We start from the raw sequence: 5,216 nt of genomic DNA, 5'->3' as shown, positions 1-5,216 counted from the left end.
AAAAAAAAAAAAAAAAGAAAGAAAAGAAAAAGCTAAGATAAAGGTTAGATAATGTCACACAGTAAGTGGTAGGATCATTTTATTTTGAGCCTATGCTATCTGACTCTAAACTGTTTTCTGTGTTATTTCTGCTATTATTTTTAATGGAATAGCAATATATATAATATATATATTTATATATATATACACACACATTTTTTTTTGAGACAGAATTTGACTCTTGTTACCCAGGCTGGAGTGCAATGGCATGATCTCGGCTCACCACAACCTCTGCCTCCTGGGTTCAAGCGATTCTCGTGCCTCAGTCTCCCGAGTAGCTGGGATTACAGGCATGCACCACCACACAGGGCTAACTTTGTATTTTAAGTCGAGATGGGGTTTCTCCATGTTGGTCAGGCTGGCCTTGAACTCCCAACCTCAGGTGATCTGCCCACCTCAGCCTCCCAAAGTGCTGGGATTACAGGTGTGAGCCACCGAGCCTGGGGGATTAGTGATATTCTTTATGCACCCATAGCCAAGCCTCATAGCCCTCACAACCAACCTTATTTCTCATCTTCCTATACTCATACACATACCTAACCCCATAGGTCTCTGCGTCCTTCACTTAGTTAGGTCTCTTTCTCTCATGCATCCATCTCTAACTGCCCACATCCTTCAATTCCAAGCAGGCTCACCACATGCTGTCTATCTATCTATTACCTTTTCTTCCTTCTGTCCATCGATCCATATCCATCAGAAAATCCATTCATTATTCTTTCTATAAAAATATCTTTTACTCTATTATCTATACATTGGTCAATTAACTTTCTATTTATTAATCTATTTATCATTCCATCCATTCATTAATGCTTTCATCATTTATACATCTGTCAACCTCTCTATTCACTCTCCAACCGTCATTCACTCAGTTATTTTTTTATTTATCCAATTCCACCTCTCCTTCCTGTAAGAAACACTGTTTGATCTCCCCCATCACTCCTGTACTGATTCCCTTTTCCTCCACCTCAGTCTGAATTTTTTTCTTTTTCTTTCCCGAGGATCCTGCAGAGAGGGAACCTCACTCTCTTGATTGAGCCTTGAAGGTTGGGGATGGCTTCCTGGACAGCACAGTCTAGAGCTTTCACAATCTTTCCCTATCACTGTGTAGCACCGGGTTGAACACAGCAAGGGGAGGGAGGCAGAAGCCTGAGACTGAGATCTTGGCAGGTGTAGCTCTGGCCAATGGAGAACGATGGAGGATTCTCCAATGCTTCTCCCTGACCATCCTTCGGGACTTTGGGATAGGAAAGCGGAGCATTGAGGAGCGAATTCAGGATGTGGCCAGCTACCTACTGGAGGACTTCTGGAAGACCAAGGGTATGGGGGCCACAAGGGGGAGGGCCACTAGGTGACTGGGTGGTTATGGAGCTCTCAGTCATAAGAAGATGGGCTTTGGTGGGGGAAAGCTCTGGAATGGAAGAAGAGGGAAAATATTAAGAATCCACTGAGATTTCTGGCCAGCTTCCGTATTAAGAGTTTACATGAGCTGGGCATGGTGGCACAGGCCTGTAGTGTCAGCCACTTGTGAGGCTGAGGCCGGAGGTTGCTTGAGTCCAGGAGCTCAAGGCTGCAGTGAGCTATGATCATGCCACTGCACTTCAGTATGGGAGATACAGTGACACTCTGTCTCTTAAAAAAAAACAAAAACAAAAACAAAACAACAAAACAACAACAACAACGGAACAGTTAATATGGATGACCCTTAGGGACCACTCATCTAGAAACTGTAATCAGTGGATCTCAGGGGGTCTGTGAGCTCTTGATATCCTATGCAGATTTTGGTGACATGTGACTTTGTGACTTTTCCTGAAGACAGACTCAAATTTCATTACATTTGTATATCTGTATTGTGGTAAAAAAATACATAACATAAAATTTACCATATTCACCATTTTAAGTGTCCAGTTCAGGTGTATTTGTGAATATGTGCATTATTCTGGAGAAATTCTTCCCAGATCGACCGATCTTGTTTTACAGAAGGTGTAGGTAAGGGCAAGGGAAGGATTTTGTTTTGTTTTGTTTTGAGACAGAATCTTGCTCTTGTTGCCCAGGCTGGAGTGCAATGGCATGATCTCAGCTCACTGCAACCTCTACCTCCCAGCTTCAAGCCATTCTCCTGCCTCAGCCTCCTGAATAGCTGGGATTACAGGCACCTGCCACCACCCCTGGCTAATTGTTGTATTTTTAGTAGAGATGGGGTTTTGCCATGTTGGCCAGGCTGGTCTCCAACTCCTGACCTCGTGATCTGCCCACCCCGGCCTCCTAAAGTGCTGGGGTTACAGGCATGAGCCACCACACCCGGCCGGGAAGGATTTTTTTAATTGCCCAAATGGAATGATCGGTAGAGCTAGACAGAATTCAGGAACTTTTATAAAGTGTACCTTATCCCACTTTACCCAAATATGTGAGTCTCTAACATCAACACATTTAAGTAATAATAATAAAAAATAATGATTAATCTCAGCTAGGTTTTCTTGAGTGCTTACTGTATGCCAGGCTTTGTGCTAATTATTTTATACAGATAATGATATTGAATCCTCATGAATCAGTGAAATGGTTCCCAAGCCAATTTGCCAGTTGGCCAATCTAGACCCAAAACACAAAAATGAAGTGGCTCACACATGCAATTAAGCAGTAGTGCTGGGACTCAGATGCATCACTGTGACTCCACACCCCATATTCATGACTATTACCTCCAACATAGACAATATCCACTGCCCAGGTGCCCCCATCGACCCCACTTTCCTGCTGAGCTGCAGCATTTCCAACGTCATCAGTTCTGTTGTCTTTGGAAGTTGCTTCGACTATGAGGACAAGCAGTTCCTGAATCTGCTGAGGTTGATCAATGAGAGTTTCACTGAGATGAGCACTCCCTGGGCACAGGTGCCTACCCAGCCACCTCTCTTTCCATGCACCAACCTCAGTTAACTAAACACCTTCCTATACCCCACTTGATCCTCCCCACACCCCCGGGAGGTTAGTACAGTAGTTCCCCTCATTGCTGGGGGATATGTTCAAGACCCCCGTGGATGCCTCAAGCCATGGATAGTACCCAATTCTATAGATACTAAGTTTTTCTGATATATACATATTGTGATAAAATTCAGTGTATAAATTGAGTGCAGTAAGAGACTGGCATTCATAAGTAATAAAATAGAACAATTATAACAATATATTCTAACAACAGTTATGTGAATGTACTCTTTCTCTCTCAAAGTATCTTATATGTAATATTTTTAGACTGCAGTTGACTGCACACGTAACTGCAATGGTGGAAGGCAAAACCAGGGTGAAGGGGGAACTACTGTCTCAATAGGACCCAAGTTCCATGAAGCAAAAGGGCCTCACCTGATTCTTAGACCCAGCACTGGACTTTGAGCCCAGCTGTCCAACTCCAGACTCAGCCCATGTGGGCCCCTGGCGCCCGTCAGTGACAAAGTCCCCTTACCTATTCCCACAGCTATATGACATGTACTCTGGAATCATGCAGTATTTGCCAGGAAGACACAATCACGTCTACTACTTGATAGAAGAGCTCAAGGACTTCATTGCCTCCAGGGTCAAGATCAACGAAGCATCCTTTGACCCCCAAAACCCTCGGGACTTCATTGACTGCTTTCTCATCAAGATGCACCAGGTACCTCCTCTTCTTCCACTGGTCCCTCCCTCTCATCTTCTCAACCTCTAGTCCCTGCAACTTTCAACCAATCTGCAAACATTGAGGGCAAAACAACACAAAACAAACAAACAAAAAAACAAGCATTATTTCATAGGGTTTACTTTTATCTGTAGATGAATATAGAAACTGTAAAAGTATAAACTGTTACAGCTTTAAAACAGACTTTGAATCTAGAAATTTTAGGAATTTGGAAAATTTAGGAACTTGGAAACTTAAAATCTTATACCTTATACATGCCAGAGAGTTACAACTGCAGTTTTGAGTCTTAGAATTTCAGAAAGTTAGAAATTTAAAGTTTTGAAGTGTAAGACTTTAAGCATTTAAGTTAAAGTTAAAAGATTTGAATGTGTAAGGACAGTAGGGTATAGAATTTAAATTTCTAAGGCCAAATGTTCAGTAACATAAAAATATAAATTTACAAATGTATAAAACTCTAACAAATGATGATGCAGAAATGTTAACCTTCTGAATTTGTATAGACCTCCACTTCCCTCCCCCTCCAGCCTTACCCTCCACCGCTGGGTGCTTCATGAGCAGCAGGAAGCCATAGCGCAGGGTGGTGCTGCCAGTCTCGGTGCCTGCAAAGAAGAGGTTCAGCGAGGTCAGCACCAGGTTCTTCAAGTAGAACTCCATGTTTGGGTTCTTCTCCTCTTGCAGGGAGAGGGGGCTTTAGGCCAGTCTCACTCCTCTTGCCCTTAAGGCGTGCCACCACATCTGGCTAATGTTTTAAAAAATTTTGTCGTAAGGACTGCCTCTTGCCATGTTGCCCAGGCTGGTCTCAAACTCCTGGGCTCAAGCAATCCTCTTTCCTCAGCTCCACAAAGTGCTGGGATTTCAGGTGTGAGCCACTGCACACAGCCCAGATTATTATTTATTTATTTATTTATTTGTTTATTTATTTATTTATAAGTAGACTGGATTCATGCCTGTAATCCCAGCACTTTGGGAGGCTGAGGTGGGCAGGTTTATTTTCTGAGATGGAGTCTTCCTATGTCACCCATGCTGTAGTGTAGTGGCGTGATCTCGGCTCACTACAGTCTCCACCTCCCCAATTCAAGAGATTCTCCTGCCTCAGCCTTCCGAGTAGCTGGAATTACAGGCGTGCACCACCATGCTCAGCTAATTTTTGTATTTTTAGTAGAGATGGGGTGAAACCCTGGCTCTACTAAAAATACAAAAAAATCAGCGAGCTGTGGTGGTGGGCACCTGTAATCCCAGCTACTCTGGAGGCTGAGGCAGGAGAATCGCTTGGACCCTGGAGGCAGAGGTTGCAGTGAGCCAAGATCGTGCCAATTGCACTCCAGTCTGGGCAACAAGAGTGAAACTCCATTTCAAAAAAGTAAATAAGTTACCTAGTCTGTAATATTTTGTTATAGTAGCACAAAACAGAGTAAGATAGATAGATGATTGATTGATAGAATAGAACAAATCATACTGGGAATGGGTTAAAATGTTAACCTAAGGTGAATCTGCTTAAAGAGCATTTTTTTTTTTTTTT

The sequence above is a fragment of the Rhinopithecus bieti genome, unplaced genomic scaffold (genome assembly GCF_001698545.2).
Source record: "Rhinopithecus bieti isolate Rb0 unplaced genomic scaffold, ASM169854v2 scaffold_13621, whole genome shotgun sequence".
In the NCBI taxonomy this organism is placed as follows: domain Eukaryota; kingdom Metazoa; phylum Chordata; class Mammalia; order Primates; family Cercopithecidae; genus Rhinopithecus; species Rhinopithecus bieti.
The sequence above is the reverse complement of the archived record's forward strand: the minus strand, read 5'-3'. Positions refer to the sequence as shown.